Source organism: Hyla sarda, chromosome 2, assembly GCF_029499605.1.
Source record: "Hyla sarda isolate aHylSar1 chromosome 2, aHylSar1.hap1, whole genome shotgun sequence".
In the NCBI taxonomy this organism is placed as follows: domain Eukaryota; kingdom Metazoa; phylum Chordata; class Amphibia; order Anura; family Hylidae; genus Hyla; species Hyla sarda.
In genome coordinates this window covers 7298323-7319854 of record NC_079190.1, presented here as the reverse complement: position 1 = coordinate 7319854, position 21532 = coordinate 7298323, and the positions used below count along the sequence as shown (strand labels likewise).

Here is a 21532-nt window from a genome sequence, read left to right as displayed (position 1 = left end):
GTCATTTTACCCAAAAATCTGCGGCGAAATGGAAAACAAAATCATTGTGGGACAAAATTGAAGGAAAAACGCCATTTTGGGGGCTTCCGTTTCTACGCAGTACATTTTTTAGTAAAAATAACAGCTTATCTTTACTCTGTAGGTCCATATGATTAAAATGATACCCTACTTATATAGGTTGGATTTTGTCGTACTTCTGTAAAAAATCATAACTACATGCAGGAAAATTTATACGATTAAAATTGTCATCTTCTGACCCCTATAACTGTTTTATTTTTCCGCGTATGGGGCGGTATGAGGGCTAAGTGTTTGCGCTGTGATTTGAATATTTTAATGGTACAATTTTTGTATTGATCAGACTTTTTGATCGCTTTTTATTAATTTTTTATGATATAAAAAGTGACCAAAAACACGCTATTTTGGACTTTGGAATTTTTTTTGCACGTACGCCATTGACCGTGTGGTTTAATTAACTATATATTTTTATAATTCGGACATTTCCGAACGCAGCAACACCACATATGCTTACTTTTATTTTAATTTATACTGTTTTTTTTTTTTTTTTAAATGGGAAAAGGGGGTGATTCAAACTTTTATTAGGGAAGGGGTTAAATGATCTTTATTCACTTTTTTTCTCTTTTTTTTTTTGCAGTGTTATAGCCCCCTCTAGTGGCTATAAAACTGCATGCCCTGATCTCTTACATAGTTCAATGATTTCTCATAGGAAACCATTAATCAATGATTCTGCCGCTTGACTGGATCTCAGGCACTGAGCAGTCATTCGGCGATCGGACACCAGGAGGCAAGGTAGGAGACCCTCCTCGTGTCTTCCAGCTGTTCGTCGCGGCGATCCTGAGCAGACCCTTGAGCTAACTGGCAACATTTTACTTTCACTTTAGACGCGGCGTTCAACTTTGATAGCACGGCACCGCGATCAGTGCCGCACGCTATTATCCACGGGTCCCTGACGATGTTAGAGGCCGGGCCCAACCATGCTGTGGCCCCGCGTTATAGAACGGGAGCAGACTCAGGACGTACAGGTACACCCTGAGTCCTTAAGGGGTTAAAGATTTTTTTTTTGTAAATTGCCTGATGTTGGCGATGAGTGTAGAGCTTCCTCAGTCTTTCGCTTGATCTAAGATAAAAGCAGACAATAATTATTATTAGGCACTTTATAGTCCTAAAAAATCTATACTCTGTCAATTGGTGTTAAGAATATAGGAGGCATACGGAGTGGCATATATAATAATAGTCTTAATTTATTAACGCCTGGGGTAATGGTAAATTCAACATTGAGACCTCTAGGTTTCAATGTTCCCAATTCATGAATCCAATACAATTCTTGCCTCTTTAGCAAACTTACTCTATCCCCTCCCCTTTTGGGTATAGGAATGTGGTCAATTATTTTACATCTCAAATCCTTTTCCCTGTGACCTGCCTCACAAAAGCGCTTTGATACAGGCAGGTCAAGGCGTTTTTTTCTTATGTTGTATCTATGTTGGTTTAGACGTGTCCTAAATTCAAGGGTGGTTTAACCAACATACATAAGTTGGCACGGGTAGGTAAGGATATAAATGACGAACGAGGAAACACAGTTCAGGTAAAACCTGATCCTGTATTCCCTCCTGGGTGTTTAAAGTTTGGTCCTTTATCCATATATCCACAATTAATGCAATTTCTGCAGGGGCATGACCCCTTGTTGACCACTGTTAAGTATTTCTGAGTGCCTCCCACCCTTCTGAAGGACACGTCTGTCTTCACTAACCAGTCCCTCAAATTAGGTGGCCCCCTATAAGACATAACGGGATTGTCATGAAATTCAGAAATATTAGGAAAAGACTCTTGTAAGATATTCCAATGTTTGTTTAAAATATTGGCTATAGTTCCCGAACAGTGACCATAAGTTGATATAAATGCTACTCTGGACACGTTTTCCTTTTGTTTAGGTTGAAGGAAATTCTTCCCTTTTTAATGATTGTACCTGTGTTTTGCTTTGTTGCAATAACTCTCTCGGATAGCCTCTCCTCCTAAAATTACTCATCATTTTGGTTAAAGCCGGTTCAACCTTATCTTCCATACTAATAATGCGCCGAGCGCGCAACAATTGGCTGGTAGATAATGATTTAATAATAGCTCGGGGATGGTGGTCATATCTCTAGCAAGAATTACTGTCCATTGGTTTAATATACAAATCTGTTTCAAGTTTCCCATTCCTGACAGTTACCAGTGTATCTAAAAATTGGAAGGAATCAGGTGAAGTGGTTAGTGTGAACTGAATATGGGAATTGATGTGGTTCAAAAAATCAATAAAATTGTGTAATTGTTATAAAGAGCCTGTCCATATGAGGAAGACGTCATCTATGTATCTCCACCACCTCAGCACATGGCTGAAGTGGTGGGACACATAGATTGATGTCTCATCTAGGTCCGCCATGAGCAGGTTGGCATAAGTTGGTGCCACATTCGTGCCCATGTTGGTACCTGCAATCTGTAAATAAAAATTATCGTTAAAAGAAAAATAATTGTTGGTGAGGACAATATGTAGTAATGAGAGGATAAATATCACTTTTTCCTCTGAAAAATCCATACTGATAGCTTGTTGTACTGCTTTGATGCCCATGTCATGTGGTATTGATGTGTAAAGTGAAACCACATCAAATGATGCTAAAATAGCGCAATCTGGTAAGGTAACAGATTGCAGTTTTAATAAAAAATCTGAGGTATCTATAATGTATGAGCGTGAACAGGTGGCATATGGACGTAATATTTGGTCCAAAGAGATTGAAATCTGGCTAGTGATGGACTCCCGCCCAGAGACAATTGGGTTCATCAAGTCTTTGTGTATTTTCGGCAAAAAGTACATAATAGGTATCACAGGATGTGCAACTGTCAGGAAGTCAAGTAGTTTATCATCAATCAATTTTGATTAAAAAAAAACTGTTTTAGTTCAGAATTTATCCTGCTTGAGATCTCGGCAGTCGGGTCCCCTTTTAAAATTGCATATGTAGATCTATCAGAAAGTTGCCTTCTAGCCTCCATTAGATATTTGGACCGATCCATGACCACAACCCAACCACTCTTGTCGGCTGGTTTGATGATAAGGTTGTGGTTATGGATCAGTTCTTTAACGGCCAATAGCTGTGCATGGGTTAAATGAAACAATTTCTTATAATTACCTCCTATTTTGAAATGTTCTATGTCTTTCTTTACCAGCATACAATAAGTCTCCAAAGCACATGAATTGATCTGGGGTTAAAGCCGCTATTGACCTTTAGGTCATATTGAGAGGCTCTAAAACCCACATCAGAGGGAACAGATGTAACATTATGTACAGAGTTAGTGTCAAACCAAATCTTTAGTTTTAATTTACGGAAGAATTGTTGGCAGTCCAATTTGAGCTGGGACCAGTCCAGGTTATTTACAGGGCAAAAACTCAAACCTTTATGTAGCAATTGCATTTGAGATGGGTGATCTGATGCGCCATTGGTTAGATCTTTTCCAAGCCAACACTGTATGCTTCGGCATACACGAGGACGCCGTAATGGCGGCTTATGGCTGGTGAGTGTAAATCTTCTCTGTCTTAATTTGTTTTTAATCAACTTTACACTGTGTTCACCTGATTGGGGATTCACTGTTATATGAATTATTATGTACACACAACTTGTAAAGAACGATTGGCACCTTATATATTGTATTGCATATTTCTTATACTAGGAATCACTGTTTATATTACGGTTTTATTATCAACTTTTTAATGTATCACAATTTTTTAAAATTAATTACTCTGTAATGGATTGATGAATTGATTAGTTTGCTATCACATAAATATGTGGGACTTTTTATCTGATATATGCTTGAAAAAGCCGGTGTGAGACTGGTGAAACATTCTATCACTTTGTGAATTCGGGTAGAAAAACAGACATGGTGCACATCTACAATCTTGTATAATGATCTGATTGCTTCTCAGCACAATATCAAAAACTAACAGGTTGTTAGTATACATTTTTGATCAAAAAGTACAAGCCCACTCGCCACGTCAAGGCCATCTATTTAGAGTGGGTCCCTAACATCCCTAGCATAAAATGGCGCAGCACCGGGCGGCGACCACCACCGCCGCGACACCAATGCCCACAGGGGGGAAGGACCCACCGGCAGAGCGGCCCCAATGCCACTCAAACCAGTCTATGGGCCGCACCCCCTCCGCAGACATGGCGCCACGGCAGCAACGGACACCGCACAGCACCACACCAGTGTGAACAAGGTGTAATGGCTCACTTACCATGCTCTCCCAGTCAGACTGGGAGGCTGCTAGGAAAGAAATGACCCATGTGTAGCTAACTACTACTTATATAGGGTTGGGCTGAGGGGGTGGGGAAGAGTGCAGCACATGTTCAAAAAAAAAAAAAAAAAAAGCCCACTCGCCACGTCAAGGCCACCTATTTAGAGTGGGTCCCCAACATCCCTAGCATAAAATGGCGCATCCCTAGCATTTCTATCCCCTCCTTTTTCTTTGTTTTAACATGTGCTGCACTCTTCCCCACCGCCTCAGCCCAACCCTATGTAAGCAGTAGTTAGCTGCACATGGGCCATTTCTTTCCTAGCTGCCTCCCAGTCTGACTGGGAGAGTATGGTAAGTGTGCTATTACATCCCTGTTCACACTGGTGTGGTGCTGTGCGGTGTCCGTTGCTGCCGTGGCGCCGTGTCTGCGGGGGGGTGCGGCCCATGGACTGGTTTGAGTGGCATTGGGGCCGCTCTGCCGGTGGGTCGTTCCCCCCCTGTGGGCATTGGCGTCGGAGCGGTGGTGGTCGCCGCCCGGTGCTGCGCCATTTTATGCTAGGGACGTTAGGGCCCCACTCTGGATAGGTGGCCTTGATGTGGCGAGTGGGCTTGGTACTTTTTGATCAAAAATGTATACTAACAACCTGTTAGTTTTTGATATTATGCTGAGAAGCAATCAGATCATTATACAAGATTGTAGATGTGCACCATGTCTGCTTTTCTACCCGAATTCATTCTATCACTTTGCTATGGGATTATAAATCACTCCCTTTTGAACACTATTGGAGTGCTGCGGAACCTCTTTTCTTGCATTTAATAAGACAGAACGTGACCGGGACTGTACTGACGGTATCCACCAGATTTTTGCACCTTTGGGTTTTGCTGCTTACTAATATTCTGGAGTATCTATTTATCTATCTCATATCTATCTATCTATCTATCTATATCATATCTATCTATCTATCTATCTCATATCTATCTATATCATATCTATCTATCTCATATCTATCTATCTCATATCTATCTATCTCATATCTATCTATCTATCTCATATCTATCTATCTCATATCTATCTATATCATATCTATCTATCTCATATCTATCTAACTCATATCTATCTATCTCATATCTATCTATCTATCTATCTACTTGGAAAAAGAAGCAGCACATCCACAAAAAGCAAAAAAATGAAAAAAGGTGCACACCGTCACAGGGGCACTGGTTAGAAGTCCCAACTGAGGTAGTACTGGAGAAAGACCGCAGCACATACAATGTATTCAATGTGAAAAAGTGGGTTTATTCCATAAAAACAGCAAGCAAAAAAGAAAGCTACGTTTCGGTAGTCTCACACCACCATCTTCATGCCTAAAGATGGTGGTGTGAGACTACCGAAACATAGCTTTCTTTTTTGATTGCTGTTTTTATGGAATAAACCCATTTTTTCACATTGAATACATCGTGTGTGCTGCGGTCTTTCTCCGGTACTATCTATCTATCTCATATCTATCTATCTCATATCTATCTATATATCTATCTATCTCATATCCATCTATCTATTTATCTATCTCATATCTATCTCATATACAACCAAAGGATAATTTAGCCAGCACTATTGATTCCAAACTATTATTTGGACCTGGCTTACAGGTGCACGCTGCTGGGCTAAATATACAGCAACAAAAGAATACAGCAGCACACTGCTAGCACAAAGATATAGATAAAACATGGGTATATAGATACAACATGAAAAGCTATACAGCTATGGTGCAATAAATGGAAATATGAAATGATGAAGTTATGAAACAGTGAGGTACTTAGCTTGCAATTTGGCGGCCAAATAGCTTGGACCGTCCCACCATGGTAAGGTGACCTCATTGGGATGGACCCTACACTATGAATATGCCTCTGTGTGATCAGTTCAGCAGGCATTGCAGGATCTGAAACATCCAAGACACCTTATATACACCTGATAGAGGTGGGTGGGGTGCAAGAGCCAACATGGAGGTAGCCACTCTCCTGTATGTGTATTACAACCAAAGGATAACCATGAAGAAGCCTACTGGTGGTGAAACGTTGGGCAGTGGTGCTCCTCATTACTATTTGTATACCACTGGGTGTCCCCCCCTTCTCTTTGATTTGTCATGGATTTCAGGAGCAGGGATGCTACCTGGACGGCACACACTGAAACCGCGTTTATTGGCCACATGAATAATGAGACTGTTAGTGGTCTTAAGCCTGAGTTAAGGTGAATGTTGAGAAATAGTCTACAGAAACGGTCACGCATCTGGTGGAACAAAGTCACCCTTGAGAAATATCTGAGTGGTAACCTCGTCCCTCGAGGTCTGCGAATACATGTTTTCCCCTCTTTTCCAGTAGAGGATGAAGAATTCATGAAACGTTGGGAGGCTGCATGTGCCACGTGCTCTAAGGTCTTCTTGGAATTACTGATTGGACATAACAGCAATACCTTCACCTCTGTGGAGGCAGAAATAGAGGGATTAGTGACAAGGATACAGAGTGAATTATCCAGTGAAGAAGTAAATGGCTTGAATTCTGAATTAGAATCCTGGCTTAAGGAATGGGAAGAAAAATTATATTTAAAAGTATTAATACATTTAAAAATAATATTCCTTCCAGTACTTATCAGCTGCTGTATGCTCCAAAGGAAGTTGTTTAGTTATTTCCTTTCTGACCACAGTGCCCTCTGCTGACACCTCTGTCCATGTCAGGAACTGGGGATATGCTCCTTCTCTGGACAGTTCCTGACACAGACAGAAGTGTCAGCAGAGAGCACTGTGGTCAGAATGGAAAGAACTACACAACTTTCTCTGGAGCATACAGCAGCTGATGAGTACTGGAAGGAATACTATTTTTAAATTTTAAAATATTTTTTAAAATATAAGTAAAAAAATTGTCCCCAAAGCATACTGCTGCCCCCCCCCCCCTCCCCCATACTTCACTGAAGGGATGGTATTGGGCAGGTGATGGGCAGTGCCTGGTTTCCCCCAGACATGATACTACCCCCACCATGATCACTGTAGGGATGGTATTGGGCAGGTGATGGGCAGTGCCTGGTTTCCTCCAGACATGATGCTGCCCCCACCATGATCACTGTAGGGATGGTATTGGTCAGGTGATGGGCAGTGCCTGGTTTCCTCCAGACATGATGCTGCCCCCACCATGATCACTGTAGGGATGATATTGGGCAGGAGATGGGCAGTGCCTGGTTTCCTCCAGACATGATGCTGCCCCCACCATGATCACTGTAGGGATGGTATTGGGCAGGTGATGGGCAGTGCCTGGTTTTCTCCAGACATGATGCTGCCCCCACCATGATCACTGTAGGGATGGTATTGGGCAGGTGATGGGCAGTGACTGGTTTCCTCCAGACATGATGCAGCCCCCACCATGATCACTGTAGGGATGGTATTGGGCAGGTGATGGGCAGTGACTGGTTTCCTCCAGACATGATGCTGCCCCCACCATGATCACTGTAGGGATGGTATTGGGCAGGTGACGGCCAGTGCCTGCTTTCCCCCAGACATGATGCTGCCCCCACCATGCTCACTGTAGGGATGGTATTGGGAAGGTTATGGGCAGTGCCCGGGTTCCTCCAGACATGATGCTGCCCCCACCTTGATCACTGTAGGGATGGTATTGGGCAGGCAGGTGATGGGCAGTGCCTGGTTTCCTCCAGAATTTTCTCCCATCTGTACACAGGATCTTTGGAGCTCGGCCCCAGTGGCCATTGGGTTCTTGGTCTCCTCTTACCAAGACCTTTCTCCCTCGATTACTTATTTTGTTGGGGTGTCAGCTCTAGGAAGAGTCCTGGTTGTTCCTTCTTCTTCCATGTATGAATTATGGAGACCACTGAGCTCTTGGGAACTTCCAGCAGACATGTTTTGCTCCTTCTCCAGATATAGTCCTGTCTCTCCTGTCTCTATTGCTCTATAATCCTCCTTATTCTGGATTGACACTCTTGTCTCTGGGCTTTCAGGGAGTTTTGTCAGGATTCCTTCCCTCCATGTGGAGCAGGCTGCAGCTTGTCATCTGGATCCTCAGGATGTTTTCCTTGGTGTTTTCTTATATGTAGAGTAGTTTATGGTGGTGTCCATATAAATGTACCAGCCATAGACCCCTTACAGTAGTACCCCCTGAACGTTGTAATAATAGAGGCTATAGAATCATAGAGTCCCTTGTAGTAGCCATACAGACCAAATAATAGTGTCTGTCAGTCTAATTGTATCATCTAGAAAACCCATTTATTGCCACATAATACTACCAGACATTATAGCATCATCTATAGAGCCCATATATTAGTGCCAGACATAAATGTCTGGCACTAATATATGGGCTCTATAGATGATGCTATAATGTCTGGTAATATTATAATAGTCCATGTGAATGTCCCAGCTATATGGGCAAATAGTTCTATCATGCATTGTAGTAATAATATCAATGATACAACTATATACTGTAATAAAGCCAGATACATGAATGTACCAGATGTAGAGACCATGTACTACAGTACTACCAGCCATTATACAATATATATCAACATATAAGTTTGATATATATGCAGGCTGCATAACAGCCAGCCATTATAATAGTATCACCTACAAAGCTCATATAATAGTGCCAGACATGGAGTCCACATAAATGTAACAGGTAGGGAGGCCATGTAATGGTACTGTGGTGGCCCAGTATGAGAAGTATTACCCCGTACCCTTGCTGCCCTTTCGGGCAGCCTCCTGCAGTGTCCCCTGCCTCTCCCCCCCCCCACCCCCCATAATCCCTATGTTATATATGTAAAGTGTTATACCTTTAAGACTGTTTACCATGTGAGTTGTCATGTGATTGTTACCCAGGAAGTATCAGTAATCAGGTGACCTAGGGGTGACCAATGGGACCCCACCAGAGCCTCCCCCATATAAGCCCTGGGTGGAGCCTCTGCTCTCTTAGTCTTTGCTGAGGTCCAGTCAAGTCGAGCCTAAGTGTATGTCCAGAGTCATCGGAGGCCTCAAGTCCAGTCTGCAGCCACAAGCTACAAACCTGCAAGTAACAACAGTTACAGTCTTGTCAGTCACAAGTCAGTCAAGTCACAGTCATCTGTCTAGTCAACATGGCCTGCACTAAATTGTCCCCCTCTAATACAAGTCCCAGCAAGCCCTTAAAGTCTCTGAAGTCACTGGTCACCTCCTTGGGCCCTGGCTGAACTGTATAGACTTTTCCACCTGTCTAACCTCAGTAAAGCTACAGTTGGCCGTAACTTGGCATCAGAGTCATTATTGCCCTGTGCCTAGCCCAGGATCCAGCGGCATACCTTCAGGTGGTATTGAGTACACTCCCTGGCATCACAAATACAAGGGGTTAGTGCCATCTGCCCCTAGGGTAATTCCATCTGCCCTTTGTATCACACCCCATACCACAGTACTACTAGCTATTATAATAGTATCACCTATATAATAGTGCCATTTTGTCAGTCATACAGTATACATATAACAGTAGCAGCCATTAACACTACATGATAGTAATGCCACCCAAATTCTATCACCAACAGAGCCCACATAACAGTGCCAGACAGAGAGTCCGTACACGTGGACCAGCTATATCAGTGACTATATTAGTATAAAGAACCTATATAATAGTGAATGATATAGTGTCCGCATAAATGTACCAGATAAAGAGATCATCTAATAGTGCTACCAAGTGAACAATATCACATATAAAGCCTATATAGTAAGGCCAAATATGGAGTCCATGTTAATGTACCAGATGTAGTGACCACATGGTAGAAGTACCAGCCATTAAAATAGGATCATCTATACAACCATATAATAGTGCCAGATATACAATCCACATAAATGTACCAAATGTAGAGACCATCTAATAGTACTACCAACCATTATAATAGTAATAAATAAATAAATATATATATATATATATATATATATATATATATATATATATATAGTAGAATAAAGCGTCCCGCAGCACTCCAATAGTGATCAAAATAGGTTTATTACCTCAAGGTAAGATACAACGTTTCGACCGTCACCACGGTCTTTTTCAAGCATAAGCAAGTGACACACTCCTCCCATATTTATATGGGGTACAATATCAAAAGGTGATTGTGCTCAATAAATAAAAAACATGCAATACAATGGATGCTGTGACAATTGCGTGAAAAAAGAACATAATGGTACATAGAAAAAATGCATATTTTTAACAAGGCAGTGTAATCAGTGCTGTACAGTATATACGATCTGACATATATCGCATCATGTGTAAGTGACAATTAGTGTACAGGTGTGTGGACATTAAAAGTAATCAGGGGAACATGCCACGAGGTCAAACACTCACCCATCTGTGGTAATGGCGGCCATTCCCTGACGCCGTGTGTGCACACGGCTCTAGGGAATTCCGCAGGCCAGCCGGAGTGCAGCCAATCACAAGGGGGCGTCGCGCGTTGCTAGGCAGCGGCACTGTAGCTCGCGGTCCGCGCACACTCACAGTGCTTCCGGATGCCGCAAGCGCCATGACACTTCAGGGAAAGTAGTGTCCTGTTTGGCGCATGCGTATAGATGTGTACTGTTGTCAATGAAGCCATGTGTAGTGCGGGCAAAGCTCCCGTACTGAGTCTGTCAATTCAGATGTAGTGTTATAGTGTGGATGAATGTATATAAATAACTATGGAAGATGAGAAGTGTGTGTTAGTGTGGTGAGAACAGGAGTGTGTGTAGAAAATGATAGGTGTGTAAGTGAATAATGGGAGATAGATGTGCATGAGTGGATGAATCCTTAGTGTATAAGGATGTTGAAAATGGAGAATTGAGTGTTAAGGGGAAAAATAAAAATTAAATTAAATTAAAAAATGTAAGGAGTGTGATAAGGGGAACTACGGGTATACATGTATAAGTGTGAGGATGGTGACAGGGTGTGACTGTGAAGGCAAGCAGTGTGAAGCACCTGCACAGTATATACATAGGCACATGATTATGTACATGCACATATGTATACACATGCATCAGTGTATAGCTGTGTTTATGTAGACTTGTCAGTTAATCTGGCTCACATAGCGATGTATACAGAAGAGTAAAATAAAATTTCAGTCTTGGTTGGCTGCACTCGGGTGGTGAGGGTTGGAACTGGTAGAGTGGTCAGATAGATGATGGTCAGTGGTGTTTGATCGACGTGTCCCCTGATCATCTGCATAAAAATATGTTAAAAATATGCATTTTTTCTATGTACCATTATGTTCTTTTTTCACGCAATTGTCACAGTATCCATTGTATTGCATGTTTTTTCTTTATTGAGCACAATCACCTTTTGATATTGTACCCCATATAAATATGGGAGGAGTGTGTCACTTGCTTATGCTTGAAAAAGACCGTGGTGACGGTCGAAATGTTGTATCTTACCTTGAGGTAATAAACCTATTTTGATCACTATTGGAGTGCTGCAGGACGCTTTATTCTACTATACATCACTGCTGCTGCCAGTGACCCGTGCTGCGATTGGGCCCGCTACACCTTTGCATCCCTGGTGTGCTGCTCCTATATATATATATATATGTATATTATAGAGCCATTGTGTCAGTCATACAGTATATAGAACAGTAGCAACCATTGACACTACATGACTCATTAGATAAGTCAGCAAGAATCCTTTCTCAGTCACAGTCATTTCTGTCATAACAGGCTCACTGCTGCCTTATCTAATGAGTTCTAAATCTAATGGCCAGTAATACGAGCTCCCCCCTTTAGCTATCAGGGAGAGAGCAAAGCAAATATGTACACTATGGCTAATAACATTATATTAGTAAGTTGCTTTATTATACTTTTTGACACCATGCACAGGTTATTTAATTTGCTGGACAACCATTTTAATGCTCAGAGATACTTAATAATAATAATAAACATTTTTTTTTTTTATTTACATTTTTTTTTAGCACCATTGTTGCCAGTGGCTGGCTTTTTCTTAATGTTATTTCCCTCTTTCTCTGTTTTTTTCCTCCTATACAGCTTTGGATAATATTCAAAGAAAAAATTGACACAAAAACAAATCGATTTCCCAACATCACTTTGTATTCCAGGAATCCCCCAGGTATCGGCCCCCTGTGGATCAGACCTATTGTGCGTCTTCTCTGTGTTATTTCAGGCCGGTTCCTGCCAGACTAAACTTTTATTGTGAATTCTGTTACATTTCAAAAAAAAATAATTGTTTCAACATGAGTATAAATATTGCACAAGCAGACGCCCTCCCTCTAAACACAATCTAAAAGATTTTATATTAAAGGAGTATTCCGGGATATAAAAATTGTCATTCATACTGCAGTAAAAAAATAAAGAGATACATACCTGCTGTCGCTCCTTCGATGTCTCCGGTAACCCGCTCCGGCCTCCGCCGTGATCCTCTTCCTGGTTGCCAGTGGTCGGTGAGTCATTCTGCACTTAGCCAATCACCAGCTACAGTGAAGTCCCGCCTCACCCGGCGGTGATAGGCTGAGTGCTAGTGTGACATTTTAGGCCAAAAGCGTAACACTGCCACTCAGCCTATTGCTGGCCGAGGCGGGACTTCCCATTGGTCAGCGCTCTCATAGACTTGCATTGAGGGGCGGGGTGTGACGTACGATTGGGCGTGGTGGGACATCATGACCCATGCTGTCGACACTCAGCGTTGTAAATGATTGCTGGGTGCAGCACAGAGATTGCGGGGGTCCCAGCTGTGTGCCCCCCGCGATCAGACATCTTATCCCCTATCCTTTGGATAGGGGATAAGATGTCTAGGGGCAGAGTACCCCTTTAAAATAATAAAATATAATTACAGAGGACCTAACTATATGGGGGATGAAAGGGTAGAACTAACTCACCTCCGGGAGGGCAGTGGTACAAGTGGGTAGAGCCATGGATTCAAAGGTAGGGGCCTATATCCTATTGTGGTAGCCCAGTATGGGAGGTGCTACCCCATACCATTGCAGTGTCCCCTGCCCCCCCCCCCCCCCCCCCACATCTGCTTATTGTAATTGTATATAATCCCTATGTTATATAGGTAAAGTGTTATACCTTTAAGACTGTTTACCATGTGAGTTGTCATGTGATTGTTACCCAGGAGGTATCAGTGACCAGGTGACCTAGGGGTGACCAATGGGACCCCACCAGAGCCTCCCCTATATAAGCCCTGGGTGGAGCCTCTGCACACTCTCTTAGTCTTTGCTGAGGTCCAGTCAAGTCGTACCTAAATGTATGTCCAGAGTCATAGGAGCCTCAAGTCCAGTCTGCAGCCACAAGCTACAAACCTGCAAGTAACCACAGTCACAGTCTTGTCAGCCACAAGTCAGTCAAGTCAAAGTCATCTGTCAAGTCAGCGTGGCCTGCACTAAATTGTCTCGTTCTACTACAAGTCCCGGCAAGCCCTTAAAGGGTAACTCTCATTAAAACTAATTTTTGCTATCGCACTCCTTATGGTAAATTAAAAAAATGAAGTTTTCTATGTTTTATTTGTGCTTAAAAAAGCTCAAGAGCACATTTTCCCCCATCTTATACACGGACTTTGGACCGAAGTCCAAACACAGGAAGTGCAGCCTGGAGTGCTGAGGGGGGAGGGGTGTCCAGCCTCGTCCAATCATATCTCCACTCACACTTAACTGCCATATGCTGTTGGTTGGACACACACCCCTCAGCACTCCAGGCTGCACTTCCTGTGTTTGGACCTCGGTCCTAAGTCTGTGTATAAGATGGGGGAAAATGTGCTCTTGAGCTTTTTTAAGCACAAATAAAACATAGAAAGCTTCATTTTTTGAAACAAAGTATATTAGAAATATTTTTGATTTACCATAAGGAGTGCAATAGCAAAAATTTGTTTTAATGAGAGTGCCCATGTAATGTCTCTGAAGTCACTGGTCACCTCTGTGGGCCTGGCTACACTGTATAGACTGTACCATCTGTCACTCAGTAAAGCTAACGTTGTCCGTAACTTGATATCGGAGTCATTATTGCCCCCTGTGCCTAGCCCAGGATACAGCGGTATACCTTTGGGTGGTTTTGAGGATAAACCATGCCCTGGCTTCATGAATACAAGGGGTTAATGCCATCTGCCCCTAGGGTAATTCCATCTGCCCTTTGCATTGCACCCTCTACCACAACTTTCAAACCCTATTATTCCCCCAAAAAAGGGCCCTAGCTCTAGGTGGGGTAGTCGTCCTTGAAAGGGCAGTCCCACACTGGAACCTAATCCCTAAAAATCCCCTATTTGGCCCTAACTGATGCTACTTACTCCTCAGAGCATTCTAAGGCTTCCCTGATCTACCTATAGCGGTCTTGCTGCCTGTCATCCCCCATTCCATATCTTATTAAATAAAGCAGGGGAAATTGTTGTTTTTATTTATCCCCCTAGGGCACTGACTATCCAGTTCGTATATCCACTTTCCATTCTTTCCATTCCATTCTTTCAATCTTTTTGCAATAGGGTCCTATGTAAATCTCCACCTTTTAAAGTGCTACTCCGCCCCGAGACATCTAATCCCCTATCCAAAGGATAGGGGATAAGATGTCAGATCGCGGGGGTCCCGCTGCTGGGGACCCCCGGGATCTCGGCTGCAGCACCCACCTCAACGGCTTCCGGCAACGCTGGAGGCTTTGGATCCCGACGACGCGAGCGGAAGAGCATGATGTCATGACTCCGCCCCCGTGTGACGTCACGCCCCACCCCTCAATGCAAGTCTGTCGGAGGGGGCGTCACAGATGCCACGCCCCCTCCCATAGACTTGCATTGAGGGGCGGGGTGTGACATCGCACGGGGGCGGAGTCGTGACGTCACGCTCTTCCACTTGCGTGGTCGGGATCCAAAGCCTCCAGCGTTCTCGGAAGCCATTGAGGCGGGTGCTGCAGCCGAGATCCCGGGGGTCCCCAGCAGCGGGACCCCCGTGATCTGACATCTTATCCCCTATCCTTTGGATAGGGGATAAGATGTCTAGGGGCGGAGTACCCCTTTAAGGAGGAGCGTAATGCTTCTATCCCCTGAAAAGATAGTTTATTGCAATCCCCTCCATGGTAACAAATTAAATGCTTCGCTAGTGGTTTATCTCTTTTATTCCATACATCGCCTACGTGTTCCAGAATTCTTCTTAGTTCCCGTATCGTCTTTCCGACATATTGCTGAGGACAGGGGCAGGTTGCCACGTAGTTCACCGCCTTTGTGTTACAATTAATGAAGCTTTTTATGGGGTAATCTCTTCCAGTATGGACGTTTACAGTCTTCTGTGTTTTAGTCATAAACGTACAAGCCTTGCATCTGCCACATTAAACAGGCTGCCGTCTAAGGATGAGTCGGCTCGCCATGAGACGGCAATCGGTGTATGGTGCGGGCTCCCGACTTAAACCTGCACTATACCAGCCGGCTCCCAGCGGATTCCTGTTGCTGGAGGCCGCCGTTAATAGTTGACATGCGGCGGTAGCTGCAGGCGGCTATTAACCCTTTAAATTGTCGCTGTCAAAGCTGACAGCGGCGTCTAAAGGGAGCTATAACCAGTCCCTTATGGTCCAGTGGGGTGGATTGCCCCCCCCCGCAGCGCAATCGTTGGGAGGGGGGTGATCCAAAGTGTACGAGTCGCTAACAAAAACTTTTGATATCATGTAGATAATACCATTATATGTATATTTTTAATATACATTGATTAAAAAATGTGTATATTCCTGGGTGAAAAAAATGCTGTCTCTGCAGCTATTATCTGTGTGTCTGTGTGAGGAGTCCAAATACAGGAAGTGAGGGCAGGAGAAGCAGGGCTCTGTGTTCCTGGCTTGTCAATCATCCTGCTGTGTGAGCCAGGGGCGTGTCATAGAGCCTCAGTGGACACTGTCCTGCTTTTTATTAGTGTACAGAGCCCTGCTTGTCCTCGGTGAACAGAGCCCTGCTTGTCCACCCTCACTTCCTGTTTTTGGACTCCTCATAGAGACACACAGGCAATAGCTGCAGGGACAAAAATATGCACTTTTTTTAACCAATGTATATTACAAATATACATATAATGGTATTGTCTACATTATGTAAAAAGTTTACATACAGATACACTGTAAAGTCTAATTCTGAGCCTGCCCATAAGATAAAAACATCATCAATAAACCTAGACCATAAAAGCGCATATCCCTCAAAGATTTCTAGATCACCATTAAAACCTGGGTTGCCTCTCACCAGCCCAGGAGCATGTTTGCATATGTGGGGGCACAAGGGCTCCCCATAGTGGTGCCCCTGCGCTGGTGGTAAAGGTGACCATTAAAAAGGAAATGATTCCTATTTAAAACAGATTTCAGAACACAGAAATCAAAGTCATGATCTGTGTGTTGTATACCTTGGGTGGAGAGATAATAACCAAATGCTGTTAACCCCTGTCTATGGGGTATAGATGAATATTGCACCTCTACATCTATTCTGTAAAGTAAGATGCCCTGATCCAATGTGACCCCCCATCAGTTTCTGGAGGAGGTCCATAGTATTCCTCACATAAGAAGAAAGCAAGAGTACAAATAGCCTAAGGACCCTATCAATATAGGTGCCCAGCAGTTGCTTAATCAGTACTACAATTCCCAGAATGAATTACTTTCCCTCATCTCTTCATCACATGCCTCCCACCCAGCCTATTCCCCTCCCACAGCACTCCTGCCAGTTTCCTGCCCAGAGCTGCTGCAGAACATTGGTCAGCACCTGCTGTATTCATTCCCTGTCTACTTCTCTGTCTGTGACAATGTTCATCACAATGCAGCATGCTGTAATCACACCTCATTCTTCTCTAAATGCTATACATATATATATATATATATATATATATATATATATATATATATATATATATATACATACAATTGAAGGCTTGTAAAAACCTGGCTTGCAGGTGCAGGCTGCTGGGCTAAATATACAGCAACAGGAGAATACAGCAGCACACTGCTAGCACAAAAACACAGATGAAACATGAGTATATAGATAAAACATGAAAAGCTATACAGCTGTAATGCAATAAATGAAGATATGAAACTATGAAATTATGAGATACTTAGCTTGCAAATTTGGCGCCAAATAGCGTGGACAGTCCCACCACGGTAAGGGGACCTCATTCTGGGACGGACCCTACACTATGAATATGCCTCTGTGTGAACAGTACAGCAGGCATTGCAAGGTCTGAAACATCCAAGGCACCTTATATACACCTGATCGAGGTGGGTGGGGTGCAGGAGCCAACATGGAGGTAGCCACTCCCCCGTATGTATAATACAACCAGAATAAATTGGCCAGCACTATTGATCCAAACTATTGTAAAAACCTGGCTTGCAGGTGCAGGCGTCCGTGGTGGGATGGTCCACGCTATTTGGTGCCAAATTTGCAAGCTAAGTACCTCATAATTTCATAGTTTCATATCTTCATTTATTGCATTACAGCTGTATAGCTTTTCATGTTTTATCTATATACTCATGTTTTATCTATATACTCATGTTTCATCTGTATCTTTGTGCTAGCAGTGTGCTGCTGTATTCTCCTGTTGCTGTATATTTAGCCCAGCAGTGTGCACCTGTAAGCCAGGTCTATATAATAGTTTGGAATCAATAGTGCTGGATAACTTATTCTTTGGTTGTATTACACATACGGGGGAGTGGCTACCTCCATGTTGGCTCTTGCACCCCACCCACCTCTATCAGGTGTGTATATAAGGTGTCTTGGATGTTACAGATCCTGCAATGCTTGCTGTACTGTTCACACAGAGGCATATTCATAGTGTAGGGTCCGTCCCAGAATGAGGTCTCCTTACCGTGGTGGGACGGTCCACGCTATTTGGCGCCAAACTTGCAGGCTAAGTACCTCATAATTTCATAGTTTCATATCTTCATTTATTGCACTACAGCTGTATAGCTTTTCATGTTCTATCTATATACTCATGTTTGATGATGTGTGTATATATAGGTAATGACATCACTTTGGGGATGGGGCTAGAACTCAGAGACAAGATCCAGCCACACCTTTTGAGACCGCCTGGAAACTGCTGATACAACACCTCACTGACTATGAAAGGACTACACAACTTTCCGTCAAAACAGAGGGAGAAGTTGGAGAGCTTCTAAGACAACACCAAACTTAAAACAAGTAGACTACACAGCTTTCTGTCAGGAGAGGTGCAAGAGAGCTGATGAGTAGTGTTGCTCGCGAATATTCGCAATGCGAATTTTATTCGCGAATATCGCATATTCGCGAATTCGCGAATATTCGTGAATATAGCACTATATATTCGTAATTACGAATATTCATTTTTTTATTTATTTTTTTTTTCACAGTACACATCACAGTGATCACCCCTCTCTGCTTCCAGCTTGTATGGTGTAAAGAAGGCTCTAATACTACTGTGTGAGACTGGCGTGCAAATTTTCGCATATGCGAATTTTCGCTTATGCTAACTTTTATATATGTTAATTTTTGCATATCTTAATTTTCGCATATGCGAATTTTCGCATATGCGAAAATAAAACGAGAATATTACGAATATGCGAATTTAGCGAATATATGATGATTATTCGTCCATATATTCGTGAATATTCGCGAATTCGAATATGGCCTGTGCCGCTCAACACTACTGATGAGACAACACCATACAAACAATGAGAGGACTACATAACTTCTGGTCTAAAGAGCAGGAGGAGCCAGGGAGCTGCTGAGACAACACCATACTGACTATGAGAGAACCACACAACTTCCTGTCAGGAGAGAAAGGGAGGAGTCAGGGAGCTGCTGTTACAACACCTCACTGACAAGGGAGGACAACACAATTTCCTGTCAGGAGAGATGGAGGACTCAGGGGTTCGCTGAAACAACACCACACTGACAATGAGAGGACTACACAACTTCCTGTCAGGAGAGAAAGGGAGGAGTCAGGGAGCTGCTGAGACAACACCACACTGACAATGAGAGGGCTACACAACTTCCTGTCAGGAGAGAAAGGGAGGAGTCAGGGAGCTGCTGAGACAACACCACACTGACAATGAGAGGGCTACACATCTTCCTATCAGGAGTGAATCACACTAAAACATAAAGCCAGTACAATTTGTAATAATACAATATTAGTAAATATTATCTTGGGGATTTATTTATTTTTATTAACTGATACTGGAATACCCCTACAAGTATCAATTTTAACCACAGGTAATTCAATGTGAATGGGCATGTGGCGATAAGTGGCCACAGGAGTGTCTGGCAGCGGTCTATCGCTATCTGATCGGCTTTTTTACTTGTCTCTATGGGCAACTACTATACTATGAGTAAGGGGGCTATGTGCGCCCGAAACGCGTCACCAATGTAATGCTGCACTGTGAGAATGGATTAAGGTCTAGTACTTAGGTCTCCAAACTGCAGACCTTCAGCTGTTGCAAAACTACAACTCCAAGCATGCCCGGACAGCCAACGGCTGTCTGGGCATGCTGGGAGTTGCAGTTTTGCAACCACTGGAGGTCCAAATTTGGAGATTACTGGTCTAGTTGGAGCCAGGTAGCCACAGAGGGGTGTGAATATTTTTGCAGTAGCACTTCCACTCAGGATGCTCCCCTCTCTGCTGTAGTCCCGGCTGATGACCAATAAAACTTCCTGTATTTCCGGACGTCAGTCATTGAAAAGCGTCAGCAGAAATAACGGGAAGAACAAAGAACAAAGCCAGAGCTGTATCTTAACTCCGAGCGAGCCGGACGCCTATTATGTGACTGAGGGGATACAGGACTGAGGGGATACAGGACGCCCCCCTGACCCTGATGCCAATGCGGAGTCCGGCTGATGTCCACCACAAGGGGGCGACGTTGATCATCCACTCCCCAGGGGCTTCCGTACGGATTTCACCGTCCTCTGTGAGTGTCACCTTCTATTCTGTACCCTTTTATAGTTTACTGCGTGACAGGTCAGATTTACCATTCAGGGTTCTAGGAAAGCTGGGTGAGGGCTACGTGCTGCAGTCAAGAGCTTTGAGCTACAAAAGGTGCAAAATAAACCCAGGCTTCTCTTCTACATAACACACCACCAGGGGGCACTGTTGGGCATTTTGCATTTGGCAGTGTTCACATTGCGATTTGTGTGTGTGTATATATATATATATATATATATATATATATATATATATATGTACACATATCTGTGTGTGTGTGTGTGTGTGTTTTATACACTTAAAAAAAGGGGGAAAAAACTAAACAAAAGTGTATACATTAAAGGAGTACTCCACCAAAAAACATCTTATCCCCTATTTAAAGGATAGGGGATAAGATGTCTGATCGTGGGGTGCCCGCCACTGGGGGGATCTCCGAGCCAGCAGCGGTGGTGGCCGGAACATGGAAGCTTGGAGCTTCCGCATTTGTGATGTCATGCCACGCCCCCTCCATTCACGTCTATGGGAGGGGGTGTGGCAGCTGGTGCGTAGCCGTCACGCCTCCTTCCATAGACATAAATGGAGAGGGCGTGTAGTCGACAGTCATCTGGCACGAAGCAGAGTTCACTCCATGTACCGGATGACTGGGGTCCCCAGTGGCGGGACCCCTGCAATTAGACATCTTATATTCCATATTTGTATACAGCAAAAATAAACATATGGTGACACCCATACCGGTGTGGCCAAGCCTGGTACTGCAGCTCCGGCGCAGCTTGAGATAATGGAGACAAAACACAGTGAGAACACGGCCTTAGGATACAAATATTTGGTGCCTGTAAAGAAATTATTTTGCACCCATTTTTATTGCAATGCATTACCACCTAGAAAAGCTAGGGGGCAGCTCTAAGACTAAATTTTCACTTTTTTTTTTTTTTTTTTGCCAGTATTTATTGTTATTTTTTATTTTTTATTCCACTGCATTTTACTGTAGTTTTATGCCTTTTATACCTTTGCATTTTTCTCCTCCTCCTTTTTTTTTTTTTTTATAAATCTCATAATTAAAAAAAGATGTAGAAAAGCCCCCCAAAAAAAACAAAAAAACACCATAGTCTCAACATGCTGCAATTTTAAAAATCACCCACTGAGCCTAAAAATGTTGAAAAACACCAAAGACCAAAACACCAAGTGCCTTCAGCGTTTCATAAATCCCTCCTGACTTGCAGCTAACATGACTTGGCCGTGGTGTATTTTCACCAAAGAAATGCTGTGCGGCGGTTTTGTCAGCATTTTTGCTAAAAAAAATTAAAAAATGTCGGAAACTTACTATAACGATTAGGGATGAGCGATTTGATTCTGACAAATATGAATTTGTT

General features: G+C 43.2%; 1 protein-coding gene across 2 annotated transcripts in view; it reads left to right on the top strand.

Annotated features, from left to right (window-relative positions):
* Positions 1-21532, top strand: part of SLCO2B1 (solute carrier organic anion transporter family member 2B1) — a 199981-nt gene that overhangs the window by 7961 nt on the left and 170488 nt on the right. The window contains exon 1 of one of the 2 annotated variants that reach the window (XM_056561072.1): positions 19967-20148. The exons of the other annotated variant lie outside the window; for it this stretch is intronic. The gene's annotated coding sequence lies outside the window, so the exon portion shown is untranslated. Of the gene's footprint in view, positions 1-19966; positions 20149-21532 lie in introns of those variants that run through there. 2 annotated transcript variants of the gene reach the window in all.